The sequence below is a fragment of the Leptodactylus fuscus genome, chromosome 3, assembly GCF_031893055.1.
Source record: "Leptodactylus fuscus isolate aLepFus1 chromosome 3, aLepFus1.hap2, whole genome shotgun sequence".
Lineage (NCBI taxonomy): Eukaryota > Metazoa > Chordata > Amphibia > Anura > Leptodactylidae > Leptodactylus > Leptodactylus fuscus.
The window spans coordinates 96,457,843-96,475,136 of record NC_134267.1 but is presented as its reverse complement, the minus strand read 5'-3'; positions in this window follow the sequence as shown (position 1 = coordinate 96,475,136).

Sequence of the window (17,294 nt, the reverse complement as noted above, 5' to 3'; positions counted from 1 at the left end):
ACTGATCCCCACAATCACAGGATTCAAGAAGGCCCTGAAGACTCACCTATTCAGGAAGGCCTACAACCTCCAATAACACTATCATCTCACTGCCATCTGTACAGTCTCCCCCTCTCCTTCTGTCTCTACTCCCCTTCCCTCAGAGATTGTAAGCCCTTGCAGGCGGGGCCCTCTACCCCACCGTGCCAGTTGGTCATTGTTAGTATTATATCTACCTGTATATTTTGTGTATTGTATGTAACCCCCAAATGGAAAGCACCATGGAATTAATGGTGCTATATAAATAAACAACAACAATAATAATAATAACCTCTCAATCTGCCACTCATGATTACCGACTGTTGGGTAATGCCAGAAGCCCGTGAAGATCACAAAGACAATGTAATCTTCCTCCTTAGCAACAAATCACTAAAATTTGGGTAAAAAAAAAAAAAAAAACTTTTCAGAAATTTGGTTGGAAACCAGTTCATTACGAATCAGTTTGCTCATGTCCACTGACTTACCCTGACTTATCCTCAGGGTAGGTCATCAGTATCAGATCAGCTGGTGTCCGACTTCTGGACCCCTCAGTGACCAACTGTTCTTTCCGCTGGAAGCACCACCACTATAACGCACAGACTTCTGTACACTGTGTACAGCTTCAAGTCCATACACTGGACTGGTGACTACACTGCTGATTGGAACTGTAGTTCGGCTGTCATTGATCTCAATAGGAGCAGAGATGCTTCAGACCATGTACACTGAAATTGCAACACCAAGAAGAAAGGACAAGCCATAAACAGTGTTGACATAAGCCATTAGAAGGCATTTGCACCACTCTGGGCTATGAAGAGTGAAGCTATCAATATTCAATTTTTAGATCACAGAAAAGAACATAAAACATCACTTTTATTATACACATATTAAAACAATGTCATAAGACATATGTACAATGCTCATCACATAAATGACTCCAAATAACAGCTGCACCAAGTGTAGTGTCTAAAAAATGTTGTGGAATGGTGTGGTACTATATAACATTGAGGAGGAAGAGGAAACCTTGCTTCGGGATATGGTGAGCTTTTACATTTGACTTTATTTGGACTGTTACTATATAACATTCCCAAGACACAACAATAGCAAAACACCACATACAAAAAAACTATGCCCTTAAAACAATATTGCACTATAATAAACCCAGATAGGCCACCAAATAATGTAATAGTCCCAGCGCGTTTCCACCACAAAACACAGCAGTGTTCAATTTGTTGCAGTGCACTTGGGATCACCAACAAGAGAAATTTAAAGATAAAACTCCAATTCTTCCTTGTGTTATGTCCTGAATAACAAAATAAAATGTCCTATATAATATGCAATATCAACTCAACAATACTTTAATTACATTGAAGGTTGACATGTTTTCAACAAATTTATATGCATGAATTTTTATTATGGCTGCAAGAAACAGGACATGAATAAAATATGTTTAAATGTGTTTTCATTTTAGGAATGCTTGCACGTAAATTTATGTAACACATTCATCTTTACTGAAGGAGTGTAAGCACAGCAACAACACACTTTGGAGAAAATGATTTATTCCCATAGGTTTATTATTGCTACCATTCGATTCCCTTGGAAAATTTGGCATCCACAAAATCTTTCTATAGGTTCTTCATAAAATATCTTGCTTAGAACTTAATACAGTTTATTAATTTTTTTTCCAGGTAAACTGGCTTATGAATAAAGCAGGGAAGCTGAGGCTGGAGGAGGAGGTGGGGGAGGGGCCCTTCAAAATTTTTTGGACATTTTACATAGAAAACATAGAGAAGTGCTTGAGATAAGATTCTCAGATTTGAAATGATATTATGATCGCCATGAAATGGCAATCAGCAGTTGAAAACACAGTCAAGATGGAAGCAATTGCAGCTGGTGATTCCTCTGGTGATTATAGGTAGAACTATAATATGACACCAGAAGCACTCTTCCTAGATATAGCTGTGTAATGGAACCCCTCCAGTCTCTGCTTCTCTGCATTATACATGAGCCCCCCCCCTACTCTGTGCACCTGGTGAAAGTGGTGTACGCAGTTGCAGCTGGCGCAACTGGTGATTATAGGTAGAACTGCAATATGACACCAGAAGCACTATTCCAAGATACAGCTGTTTAAAGGAACCCCTCCAGTCTCAGCTTCTCTGCATTATACATGAGCCCCCCTACTCTGTGCACCTGGTGAAAGTGATGGGTACGGATTTCAGCTGTAGGTTAAGAATAAAGAAATACAGGTATTTCATAGAAAAGAGCCAACATTTTTAAATAAACTATATTACAATATGTATGCTGTCAAAAACAAAAGTTGCTTGAAAGTTTAATTCCGCTTTAAGTACTGTGTTACAGAATATGTGATGACTTTATTAAATGCACCATACAAAGGATTATTACATTCTCTAAAGAGAAGTTATTCTTTTAGCCTTGCAAAATAGCTTTTCTCCAAAAAGAAGGAAACCGTGTCTCTAGTATCATCTATAGGTACCTGCCTTGTAAATCAATCTCTGGCCTAAAATATATCTAGGTGGCATTATAGAAATAGACTTCTTTAGATTGCTTATTTGTTATCTAAACAAGTGTCTTGTCATATGAATAGACTACATAGATGATAACTTGATTTTATACTGGTGACAGTACTGCAGGAGGTAGAAGAATTTACTTAGAGATTTTTCAGGACTTTTAAATTGATGACCTATCCTTAACCCCTTAAGGACACAGCCCAAAAGTGCCTTGAGGACCAGGCCACGTTTTTCAAAACTGACATGTGTCACTTTATATGGCAATAATTTTGAGACGCTTTAACTTACACAAGTGATTTTGAGATTGTTTTCTCATAACCCACTGTACTTCATGTTAGGGGGCGTTCACACTACAGTCGGTGTCCGACAGGTAGTGTCCGCTCCTAGTGTCCGCTCAAAATCTGGCGCGGACATTAGGAGCGGACACTAGCTGTGTCCGTGACACCTGTCATTTATTTAAATCGGCATCGGGTGCGTTCTTTTGCATGTAAAGATGTCCGACTTCTCAAGCGGACAGAAGAACCCTACATGTCGAGTTTTTCTGTCCGCTTGAGAAGTCGAACATCTTCACTTGCAGACAGGGAAGGAAGGGCACGGAGTGCAAAAGAACGCACCCGATGCCCATTTAAATATATGACAGGTGTCACGGAGACAGCTAGTGTCCGCTCCTAATGTCCGTGCCAGATTTTGAGCGGACACTAGGAGCGGACACTACCTGTCGGACACCGACGGTAGTGTGAACGCCCCCTTAGTGTTAAAATGGAATCAATATTTGCGTATTTATTATAAAAAAAATAGGAAATTTGATGGAAATTTGCAAAAAAATCGCAATTTTCAAAATGTGAACTGCTCTGCTTTTCAAACAGATAGTTATATCACACAAATACATGAATAAATATTATCTCCCATATCTCTGCTTTATATCGGCATCATCTTTTGATTGTCTTTTAATTTATTTTGGATGTTAGAAGGCTTTGAAGTGTAACAGCAATTTTCCAAATTTACAAGAAAAATTTCCCAAACTAATTTTTTAGGGACCACTTCAGTTCTGAAAGGAATTATAAAGGCCTAGGCGGATACCCTGTGTTTAACAATGGCAGCAAAGTGAATGATATCCTGGTTAATCTCATCATTCTGGAAGAAAAGAGCCACAGAAAAGCTGCATTTTTTTGAAAAGTGAAGAATAGTGTTTTTAGCTATAGAAATGCAAACAGTTTCCCTGTAGATTTGATAAAGATAGAAAACCAGAGAAAACCAGAGCAAAAATTCAATGCAAAAAAATCTCTAAAGAAAATGCGTTACATTTAACTGCATTTTTCCTGCAGTGTTTTTTTTTTTTTTTTTTTTTTTTTATCTGTGTTTCAATATTTGGTGCCTTGGCCTTACAGAACGCCTGTTATCTCTCCTAAAAATACATGCTTTGCAAAGTTTGTATTCCTGATAATATAACAATTCTTAAGCATCCCTTTTTTTTTTTTTCTTTTTTTTTTTTAAATAAATCTATGTTATACATTCCCTCTGTTATTCCTTGTAGAAATTTCTGAATAAATTGACAAGTGAGAGTTACCACTTGGGGCATATACAGTATGTATCCACCTTGTCAGAATTATCATTTTGAGTTACCACTTGTACGGTCATTGTCATCTATGCAAGTCTTTATTCATTTGGGAATTGTAAAACCATTTGATACTGGTGACATATTATAAATTCTATATTGTATCGGCTGATTGAGTCTTCTCGCTAGACATCGGTGCTGTAACTGGATATAATATGGACAGGCATTCTCAGGAGCCTTTCCCCACACAATCTGTCATTTCAATTATCATTTTACTTGTTGTCTTGTATTTCGACCATTCTACATAGTCTTATTGATTTTCTTTCCAATCTGTGGTAAGTGATTTATAAAATGTAGCAGCTTATATGAGATTGCTCAGAGTAGATGGGATGTATAACTTTATCGGATAATTGCTGTACTAATGATTGTAATGTTTAATGGTTGGAGTAAATGACAGCGGGTAGAGATTCACCATGGGAAGTGAAATTTCATTAATGAAGCAAAGAAGCCTATGTTACAGCTACTGCAGTCATCACATACAGTAGATAAAATCACAAAGATCATCATTATCAGCTTCACCCTATTTTATTATACACGGTGTGCAGAATTATTAGGCAAGTTGTATTTGAGAGGATTCTTTTTATTATTGTTCAACAACTATGTTCTCAATCAACAAAAAAGACTCATAAATATCGATGCTTAATATTTTTGTATGTTGGAGTGGGGTATTTTTAGATTTGGCTATCTTAGGAGGATATCTGTCTGTGCATGTAACTATTGCTGTGCAGAATTATTAGGCAACTTAATATAAACCAAATCTATACCCATCTCACTTGTTTATTTTCACCAGATAAACCAATACAACACAAAATTTAGAAATAAACATTTCTGACATTCAAAAACAAAAACAAAAATTAAATCAGTGACCAATATAGCCACCTTTCTTTACGATGACACTCAAAAGCCATAGATTCTGTCAGTTGCTTGATCTGTTTATGATCACTATTGCATGCAGCAGCCACCACAGCCTCCCAGACACGGTTTTCCCTCCCTGTAGATCTCACATTTTATGAGGGACCACAGGTTCTCTATGGGGTTCAGATCAGATGAACAAGGGGGCCATGTCATTATTTTTTCTTCTTTTAGACCCTTACTGGCCAGCCATGCTGTGGAGTATTTGGATGCATGTGATGGAGCATTGTCCTGCATGAAAATCATGTTTTTCTTGAACAATACCGACTTCTTCCTGTACCACTGCTTGAAGAAGGTGTCTTCCAGAAACCGGCAGTAGGTCTGGGACTTGAGCTTCACTCCATCCTCAACCCGAAAAGGTCCCACAAGTTCATCTTTGATGATACCAGACCATACTAGCACCCCACCTCCACCTTGCTAGCGTCTGAGTCGGAGTGGAGTTCTCTGCCCTTTACTGATCCAGCCTCGGGCCCATCCATCTGCCCATCAAGAGTTACTCTCATTTCATCAGTCCATAAAACCTTAGAAAAATCAGTTTTAAGATATTTCTTGGCCTAGTCTTGACGTTTTACTTTATGTTTCTTGTTTAAAGGAGGTCATTTCTCAGCCTTCCTTACCTTGGCCATGTCTCTGAGTATCCCACACCTTGTGCTTTTTGATACTCCAGTAACATTGTGGCAAAACTGGTGGCAAATGGCATCTTGGCAGCTTCACGTTTGATTTTCCTCAATTTATCGGCAGTTATTTTGCGCCTTTTTTTTTATCAACATGCTTCTTGCGACCCTGTTGGCTATTTACCATGAAACGCTTGATTGTTCAGTTATCACGCTTCAAAAGTTTTGCAGTTTCAAGACTGCTGCATCTGTCTGCAAGACATCTCACAATTTTTGACTTTTCAGAGTCCGTCAAATCTCTCTTCTGACCCATTTTGTCAAAGGAAAGGAAGTTTAGAGATGAGCAAACAGTAAAATATTCAATATTCGATATTCGTTTCGAATAGACCGTCAATATTCAACTATTCGAATGAATATTGAACCCCATTGTAGTCTATGGGGAAAAAATATCTATTCGTTCGAACAGTGTTCGCTCATCTCTAAGGAAGTTGCCTAATAATTAAGCACACCTTATAAAGGATGTTGATGTCATTAGACCACACGCCTGCTCATTACAGAGATGCAAATGACCTGATTTACATATTTGGTAGTTGGCTTTCAAGCCTATACAGATTGGAGTAGGACATCATGTATAAAAAGGATGATGTGATCAAAATACTCATTTGCCTAATAATTCTGCACACAGTGTATATGGGAGATTGCTAGACAGAATTTTATTATGTAAAGAAAACAAAAAATAAAGCACCAAAGCCAAAACCTTTATAAATAATTCCTCAACGTCTGACGTTCATCCCTGCTATACATGTCAAGTTGAATATCATCTGTATCTGGCTTCACGATCAGGAATGATCAGGCTTCAGGAAACCTCTGCGGACATTCTGTGAAAAGCACTGCAGGAAAAACCATGATGCATTGCCACCACAGTTTTTCCACAGCATTTTTTTCCTGCAGTTCACTATGTGAGGTCTTAGCCTAAAGGGATCAAAACAGCGTGTGCCTGTGTTTTACTTTAATCCTTTTTTGCTGCAGCCATTTTTTGATATTTGTTTTTTACTTCCCACCTTCCAAAAGCCATAACGTTTTATTTTTCTGTTCAAAGAAGCATATGAGAACTTAATTTTTACGGCACAAATTGTACTTCTTAATGGTCCCATTTGATATTCTGTATGATGTACTGGGAAGCTGGAAAAAGAGTTCAAAATGTGGTTGATTTAGAGAAAAGCTGATATTTTTACAAGTTTAATTTTCAAAGTGTTCAACTTGCAGCCAAAATTACATGTGACCTGTATTTTGTTGGCACAATTACGGTAATACAACTTTTAGGTCAAGGCCTCATGTTGCGAGCCACAACCAAAATTGCTGAGATAAAAACCACAACAGAAATGTATTGCGTTTCTTCCTGCAGCACATTTCACAGAAAGTTTGCAGAGATTTCTGTTATCTGCTTCAATTATACCTATACAGAAAACACCAGTATTTCCAAAGGTATAAATGACATGCTGAGTTACAAAAACACAACTTTTTTGTAAATGCAGCATTTCCACTGCCAATTAGAGATGAGCGAGTAGTGTTCGATCGAGTAGGTGTTCGATCGAATACTACGGTATTCGAAATACTCGTACTCGATCGAACACTACTAGCTGTTCGAAGTTTAAGGTTCGATGCAGAACCAGCGTTGATTGGCAGAATGCTATACATTCTGCCAATCAACGCTGGTTCTTCTCTTACCTTTCCGAAGTCTTCTCCGTGCTGCGTCCCCGCATCTTCTTCCATGTGGAATTCACTCTGCCTAGGCATCCGCCCTAGGCAGAGCCGACTGCACATGCGCGGGCATGCCCTCGCATGCGCAGTCGGCTCTGCTCAGGCATTGGGCCAGGCAGAGCCGACCGCGCATGCGCAGTCGGCTCTGCCTAGGCCGGATGCCTAGGCAGAGTGAATACCACCCGGAAGACGCCACGGGGACCCTGCACCGGGAGAAGACTTCAAGCAGAATGCAGCCCGACCGTCACTCGTGGACTTGGTAAGTATGATTTTATCGAATTTTGCGTACCCCTGAAACGAGCATTTCCCCCCATAGACTATAATGGGGTTCGAAATTCGTTCGAACAGTTGAACAGTGTGCGGCTGTTCGAATCAGATTTCGAACCTCGGACATTTTAGTGTTCGCTCATCTCTACTGCGAATATCTTTCTGCAATGTGTGGAATCCCATTCACTTTTCACATACTGTAAAACTCCCTGATTTTTGCTGCAGCAAAATCACATAGTTTACACTACTTGGGACCTCGACCTAATATGGAGTCGTTTTTTAATGGGGCTAGGTGACCTTTTTATTTATACCATTTTGGAGAATGTCATATGTTTTGATTGGTCTGTATTAAAAATGTTATGGGAGGAGAAACGGCTCTTTTGTTTTTATTTTCCAACTATGGCATTGAGTGCAAGGAGGGCCCTGTTCTCTTCGGCGCTCTTGAGGTCTGTGATTGGGCTTCAGCAGTTAGTGTCATAACACATGATGACACTGATGTAACCTACCTGACCAGAGCACCAGGAAAGGTGAGTAACACTGTTTATTATGTTTGATCACCTCTCCTGGGCCTCCGCTTATTATACACTGGAATCTAAAGAGACCACAGAGTATGATAATAGCTTGGAAATGGCAAACCCCCAAAATTTCAGTTTTCGGTACATTGTAGTAAAAAAAAGAGCGCCCTGGAACTTAAAAAGGCCTGGACATGCACAGAAGACAATAGTGCTGGATAATGCAGAATCCTTTCCATGGTCTAGAAAAACCCCTTCACAACATCCATTCAAGTGAAGAACATGCTCTAGAAAATAGGTGTAAGTCTATCATAATGTGAAGACTTTAACAAAACCATTAATCAGCCTCAAAAATAGAAAGATCAGAATAGATTTTGCCAAAAAAAAAAAAAAAAAAAAAAAAACAAAAACATCTAAAGAAGCCAGCTCAGTTCTGGAACTGCATTCTTTGAAACTAAGATCAACCTGTACCAGAAAGATGGGAAGAAGAAAGTATGGAGAAGGCTTGGAACGGCTCAAGTATGATGGCATGGGCATTTCACAGTACAGATGGACAAAGACCCAAAACATACTTATAAAGCAACCTAAGAGGTTTTTACAGCAAAGAAGCTACAACTGAAGACAGCTACAGTAAAGGCCTTATAAAGCATCACAAAGGAAGAAACCCAGCATTAGCTGATGTCGATGGATCCCAGAATTCATTGCCTGCAGAGAATTCTCAACAAAGTATTAAAAATGAACATTTAGCAGATACTTGCTGCAGGATGCAGCGAAGTAACTCCTCCACTGTGTGGCTCCTTTGATCAAGGCTCATTAATTGCAAAACTGTATGACACAGCTGCACTTTACACCAATTAAATGAAGGTGGAGGAGGAAACGGAGTGGAAGCATGCCCTGGTAAAGATAGTGACGGGAAATGGTCCAGAGGAGGTGCATGGTCCCTGCATGGTCTTGTACTGGACCTGCACAGTTGGGGTAGAACTAGTACGTAGCCTTGCTCAGTTTTTGGATTGTGGCTGCTGTTGTGCAAGGCATTCACCCAGTGGACTGTGAAATCCATATTTTGTTCTTGTCCATAATTGATACTCCACGTGTCAACAGTGGTGTACACCTTTCCCCAGACTGACGTATCCAAGGAAAGTCCCACATTCTCCAACACATGATGAGAGTTTTTCTAGAGAAATGCTGGCAGCTAGGAATCCTCCATCAAGGTTGGGCACATATCAGTTGTGGAAACACAGTAGAATCCATTAGTGGTATGGCAGCAACTGTACCACCTGAAGCTTGACCAGGTGAGAGTTAAGTTACACAACTGCCAGACTACTGACTGTGCATTTCTGTCTCCTGGACACACATTCCCTTATGGATGACTGATCTTGAAGTGGAAGAGAAGGGGGAGAAACAGTTGGTGATAATTTTGATAATGACAACCATGTGCTACAGCTCTGTGTAGTTGTGACCTGCCTACATGGAAGAACATAAGGAAGAGTAAGAGAATAGCCTTGATCACTTCCCCTGTCAGTACCACTGTCAAATTGATTTTTCCTAATAGGAAATTGAGGACTTTTTATATCTTGCACATTGCAATGAATTTATCTTTGTACAAAAAAATTCCCACACGGGAGATGACCTGTGTACTTGCTGTCATCAGCAGCAGTGGAAAGAAGTCTGCCACTACCACCAACAGTGCCACCACTCCCATCCTCAGAGGTTGCCCTAGAACTGCCACAGGTGGGTTCTTTGGATGTTGGGATTGCACAATGGCTGGAATTACTATCACCACTGCTACTATCCTCTTTATCTAATGTCACCTTGTCACTCGTCACTCTGACCCAGTTGCCAGGTCCTATCCGCAAGGGAATACTTATCGGCAATGTAATAATCTTCACCTTTCCTGTTTTTTCTATCAGATCATCATGGCTATTCACACCTTCAGAATTTCCCCCTCTGGATATTTCCCTAGCTCCCCTACCAGAAAAACTACCATTAGTAGAAGTACCACACTCCGTGCCACTATGAGCACCAACAGTCATCATGTCTTTCGCCTCTGCTTGCACATAGTGCTGACTGTTCTCAAACAGCTCATCAAAAAGAGAAGGAAAACTGCTATGACTAGGACATAAAGATTTCTCAGCAGATGCTACATGACTGCCACAGATCTGTATCAATGAAGAAGATGGAGACACACTTGACAGTCCAGAAAGGCCCTGCAGTAAATTACTTGTTATGTAGGAGGAAGAACACACAGAGCCTGACTCAATATGTCAAAACATCACTTGCTCAGTTTAGTTAAACACCGAACAATCTGGAATATTCGGAACGTACCGAGCTCATTACAATCCAATTCACCCATCTCTGCTTGGAAACTATACCCTCAAGAAATTTGCGGCATAGTAAGCATTTTTATCCATCAAATGTTAAATTAATTTCTTTTCTAAAAATGAATATGAACCTGATGTGCCCAAATACTCTATAACTTTAAGTGGGTTATCCTGGGTACAATAGTTTTTGAAGTGTGTTTCTCTTGACACAATCTGGGAACAAGATGGGCACTGAAATGGTATATTTATGGAAAATTTGCAATCTTCACTTTTCACCTCCAGCTGACCAATAATTTCTGGAATTTCCATTAATGTGTGTAATTTACAAAATGGAGTTACAGCTCAACAAGTGTCACTTTACTGGCGCTTCAGGGGCTTCGGAAAAGTGGAATACCATCTAGAACCAAACTGTTCAAATCTGTGCTTCAAAAGTCAAATTCTCCTTTCCTTCTGTGTCCTGATATGTGCACAGACAGGATTTTATAATCACATTAAGTGCGGTGTCCGGAGTACAACACTGTCATTTGTGTGGTAATAAAATTATTTTTCAATTTATGAAACCATATGAGGGCCTGTTTTTTTGCAGAATAAGATGCATTTTTCCAATGACACAATTCTTGGATGCCTATATTGCATTGAGAGTAAATATTAAAACCCATTTTTGGGGAAAAAAAATATTGATTCTTCATCATCAACTTTGTTGATGGAACTGGATGAGGGCTTGTCCATGTATTCAAAAAGCTGTTTTTTTCAGTCGGCACCATTTTGGGTTAGACAAAACTAATAGATTACTTTTTATTTCATATAAGTGTTGACAGAAACATCTGTCTGAGCTTGTGTGTCTCGGCTTTGTTTGAGAACCAAATCAATTACTGATAAGAATTATACTTCTTGAAAATTTGAGGTCTGAAATGGTATTTTCCATAACACCATTACTAACCTGGTGTGACGACTATTCTCCTGCCTCATCTTCCTGTACTGCGCTACCGCTCGTGTCCGACTGAACTGTAGGAGCACGATTATTGCTTACCCTCTGCTACCACCTGAATCCAGCTTACTGCTACTCCTTCCTCTCCAGATCCACCATCAACCTCAGCATGTGTTCAGATGAGTGGTTTCGGATTTCTGGGCTTGTTGTGACTTGTGGTGCGCTATGTGTCCTGCACTCTCTAGGCTGATACTACTCTGAGCAAATGAAGCAGCTAAGTCCACCCCCACCATCAGGGGCTATGGTGAAAAACTCTGGAGGCTAGTTTCGGCTCAGTTATGAGGGCGCCGGTTGCTCAGCTCTGTTTATCATAGTGTGCAGGAATATCTGGTCTCTGGAACTTACTATCTGTCTTAGTACTGTATTTTTTGAAAACATGGACTTTGTCATCCACTCTGATAGACAGGGATCCCTGGGAAGTATTTATTTCTGCCCTCATACACAGTGGGAGAGGCAGAATAAGTCATATAGAAGTTGGAGATAATTGGCACTAGGTTAACATTTTTATACTGGGCATGCCTTGCTGTGAGAACAGTTACCTGGCTCATACCATCATCTACAGTGGAACTCCCATTGCACTACTACCCCTATCTGGAAGCTGCATCTGATGATGTTAATGCCTTATCTTCTGTAAATTTCCATCATTTGTTTAATTGCACTTCTCCTGAATCATTCCTACATTTACCATTAAGGGCCCTTACAACCACCATCACCAGGCTCAGTGAGCTTAGAGACTGCCCACAAGTTGAAATCTTTCAGGTATACCATCAGGTACAACACAGGCCCCCTCGGCACTGCCCTAACTTGGGATAGGGGCTGGATGAGTCGGTTGAATGTTACTAGTCTACGTTTACAACTACAACTACTACTGCTATCCTCTGGTTTGCTCCAGTAGGTTGCGACATAATACTGTGCTAGTAATTTCATTTTTAATGTGATATCCCTATTTATTCTGTGTTTCCTCTCTACAGAGTGTTCATGATGAAACTACAGTGTTCTGGCACATTTCATAATATTTCTGCATAAAGTGGTAACAGAGTGTTTCATTGTCTGACAGCTTTACTAGAAATATTTACTTTCATTTCTTTAAGTTTAGTAAAACATACAGGGCGGTAAATTTCTCCAGAATATGAAGATCCCTAAGCTTTTTATGCATATTACATGTGCATGAATAAGCTGCTTTAATAAAAATTTATAAGTAGCATCTTTATGTATCTTACAAGTATATCTAGAAAATGCAGCAAGAATTGGTAAGTAGCAAATTAGACATCGACACAATTAAAAAAATAAGCCTACATTCACACAACAGTGAAAATACCATCAAAGTTTCGTGTTTGGACACATACAAACCTTTTAGAAAATACCATCAATATTTTATTAATAAAAATATGAAAATATTACATTATTATTATATAACAATAAAAAAGTTCTGACAGTTGTAACATTTTTATTAGTTCTAAAAGCTAAACTTAATTAAGGGGTTAACTGCACTTAAGGCACCTGAGTTATGTACCATATATATCTTCTTGATGCATGATTTAAATATCTACAATTAAAAAAGTGCCATTTTCAGGAGGGTTTTTACTCTTTTTATTTTTACTATTGTTGTTTCGGAAATTGCAACATGTCTATTATATCGATGGAAACGCTGGCGGTGTCCCGATAGATATAATGGAAGTAGAAAGTCCACAGAGGTTTCTGTGAAAAGTGCTGTGGGAAAATCTTGTAAAGGGAGACAAGGATAGATCCTGAATAAAACATCCAAAATACAGCTGTTCATTGAATCCAAGTGGATACATAGTCTGGAGTTCAAAGATCCACCTTGTCTCCCTCTGCAAGATCTTTCTATCCCAGTCACTGCCTCTAGGAAGGGAAGGGACATGGTCGATTCCCATGAACTTAATTATAGTTCGATCTCCTCCATGTATTTCGTTCACATATTTGGCTACCGGTGTCTCCCTTTTATGTAGGATATCGTAAAGATGATCACCTATTCGCCTACGGAGCTCCCGTCATGTTTTACCTTCATATTCTTTGCCATATGTACGTCATCTTATAGATAACACATGATGTTCTACTATTGATTAGATGTTTGATTTTATAGGTTTTTCCTTTAACATTAGAAATAAATTATTTACCTGCCTGCAAATAGGGACAGGCCGTACAGACACTACATCTATAACATCCAGTAATTTTTCTATCCAGGCACATCATAGCATTGTGTTTGACATAGTGGCTGTGGACAATTCTGACTCGGTGGATTTCCCTCTTTTATAGGTTATAAAGGGCTGAGGACCCACTATTTTTGCCACATACAGGTCCATTAGAAGAATGTTCGATTGTTTAGATAGAGTCTGTCATACCCGTGCAGCTCCATTATAAAATGTTGTAACACGTCTTGTGACCCCTGTAACATCCTCTGTGGAATTATCCACTGTCAATAATTCAATCCGATTCCTACCAAGTCCATAGTTATTTGCCTCTCTTAGGACCTAGTCAAGATACCCTCGTTCATGTAATCTCTGCCTTAATTCCCCAGATCTCTTGACAAAATCATCCATCTTGGAGCAGTTTCTCCTTAATCTCATATATTGTCCCCTGGGTATTACTCTCCTGAGTGGCAGTGGGTGGCTACTCTCCACCTCAGGAGGGAATTGATAGTAGTAGGTTTCTGTATATGTCTGTTGTTAACTCACCATTCTCATTTCTGCTCATACAGACATCCAGAAATGGTAGGGTCTTTCTGTCACATTCAAGTGTAAAACTAAGACCGATATTGTTCATATTGAGTCATTGTACAAAACTCCAGATAATGAGGATGTCATCTATGTATCTAGCCTACATTTCAATTTTTTTCTACATTGTTTGGGCCTCTCTCACCAAAGATCATGGTGGCCTCCCACCAGCCCAGAAGCAAATTAGCGTAGGTGTATAGCATTTGGCCAATCAACGCTGGTTCTGCAGGATGAGTAAAAGCAGAGCGGAAGGAGTCCAGGCCCACATACAGAGAAAGAACCATACAGAGCAGGACACGGCACGGGGGGAATGATAGACACGCAGGATAGTTTTTTACATTGAGTATCAATCCTCAGCATCCCTCCTGCAGAACCAGCATTGATTGGCTGAATCAACGCTGTTCTACAGGAGGCTCTTCTTTGACGATGCGGAGTCTAAGATCAGACCACAATGAAGACTGCTCTAATGTTAAATATGCAGTGTTCATTGTGGTCCAATCTTAGACTCTGCCTCGTCACAGAACGATGTGATATGTGACAAATATGTATGCACGATTATCCTTTACGCCAGAAAACAAGCGTAGACGGGTTAGTAAATTCCCCCCATAATGTGTCCCGTACAGGTATTTGCACCAGACATCATACAGATGTACCGTACAGGGTTAATGGCGTGTCAGCAGGCACAGGGTACTGCTTGCATTCACCACTGACAGGCATTGAGTGATTTTCTTGTATTGTGAGAGGTCCAGCTGGGTGCACTGCTGGGAAACAATATGTCTCTCACTTCCAGAAATGGGTTTGTGAGATGGGAAGGTGGCGCTAACTCTATTAACCTGCCAATCGATCCTATTACCCTGTGTACATATATGACCCCGTTCACGGCTCATCATATCTCCAGGCTGGACATACTATCCCCTCTTATCTATGTCATCTATCTAAAGTGCTTGTAAGATTTATCCCTGCGGAGTCTAAGATCGGACCACAATGAAGACTGCATATTTAACATTAGAGCAGTCTTCATTGTGGTCCGATCTTAGACTCCGCCTAGTCAAAGATGAGCCTCCTGCAGAACCAGTGTTGATTGGCTGAATGCCATACACTGTATAGCATTCAGCCAATCAATGCTGGTTCTGCAGGAGGGATGCTGGGGGTTGCTACTCAAAAGTAAAATACTATCCTGTGGGTCTATCATTCTCCCTGTGCCGTGTCCTGCTCTGATTGGTTCTTTCTCTGTATGTGGGCCCGAACTCCTTCCGCTTTGCTTTTACTCACCCTAGATAGTTCCGTATGCTGACTGACCAAGTACCGCACTCTCCTTCGCTCCTCCTCAACACTCTCCTCCTGCTACTCATGGACTTGGTGGCTCCCATTTATCGAATTTTGGTTTCCCCTGAACGAGCATTTTATTCCCATAGACTATAATGGGATGCGATATTTGATCGAGTAGTCGAATATTGAGGTCTATTCAAATCGAATATTCGAATCTCAAGTATTTAACTACTCGCTCATCTCTGAATACTATATCTACTGCACCAATGCACTTTTGTTAGGTGTAGTAAGCGTTCTTTTGTTTTATGTATTATTTCCAGATCCCCAGAGAATTGCCCCCTCCATCTTGTTGGGACATGAAACGCATTGGAATTATGAAATAAGTGAAAACAGATCTAAATTGATAAGGAGACACAGGGAATGCTCAGGGGACTGTCATTGTGGGACATAGTTGAGAGATAGCCCTTCATCTGCCAGTCCCGTTGAGCCCTTCCTCCTTGGTTAAACAGTTGACCTTTAATTGCTAACATTACCCCTAATCATGTTGCTGGCCATTGTGTTTTCTCACGAAAAAACTGTGGAGAAGAAGACATTCAATAGTTTTGCCTTTTCCTCATCCTCCTCCACCATTACACCCAGATTATTTTTGAGAGGACCCACATTGTCAGTATTTATTCTCTTATTATTTATGTAATTGAAGCCACGATCTTTGCTTCCTTTATTTGTATTTTACACAATTTATTTTTCTCTTTATAGTTTTTTTTAATGCTGTGTTGCTACTTTCTTGTTTTTGTACTTTAAATGCTGCCTTTTTATCCCTTATTGCACTTCTTACTGATTTAATCATTCATATTGGTTTGCTATAATTTCTGGCCTGCTTATTCCCATAAGGTGTATTTTTTTTTTAGTGACTATTAAAAGTTAAGTTTTATTTTTTCCAAATTTTCAAAGTGCTGGATATTTTGTTCTTTGTTTCTGCCATGTCTCACTTAGCTCCACTGTTATATCTTTCTTCCAACATTATCCTCCTTGTTAGTGAGACTTCTGATGTATACATACATTTCTTGCATTTATCTTTATCCCTACTCTTCCATTGCCTACTGACTTTTCTAATCTCAGCCCCCGCTCCACCCCAATTAAATTGTTTAGCAATCTTTCCATTTTTATGCTACCATAGAACTTGTAGCCCACAGCAAGGTCAGACCTACCCCTCATTCCTACACTAGCTATTGGGCCACTTGTTTAACCTGTCTGTTCCCCTAATAATTGAATCCCCTACTACCAGTACCTGTCTAGTGTTCTATGTACTCCTATCCTCCTTCTTTCTGGAGCAGACATTCCCCTGGCTTTCAAAGGAAGTCCCTTACTGCAGCAGTGTTACCCCTGTACCGACATCCCCCTCATCTGTCAATGTAGCCAACTTGTTGAGGTGTGCCAGTTCAGAACTAAACTCCCTGGTACTCTTCCCTCTATCCCGCTGCTTTCTAACTGTCACCCAGCTACCTGTTGTTCCTGCATGCTACCATCTCCTTCTGCACTTACTCCAGTGAGTTCCTGGTCAGTGAGCAACAAACACTTTTGCAAATTATCAATGGCTCTCAGTTTTGCTATTTGATCATTTCCATCCATGATCTGGGCTTCCAATTGTGACTTGGCATGACAAACCATTGGAGGGTTCACACATTCAAAGTCCACACAAGTAGTAGGGGATCACTGAAGTTAAAGAGATTATTCAGGATTAGAAAGCTTGGCTGCTT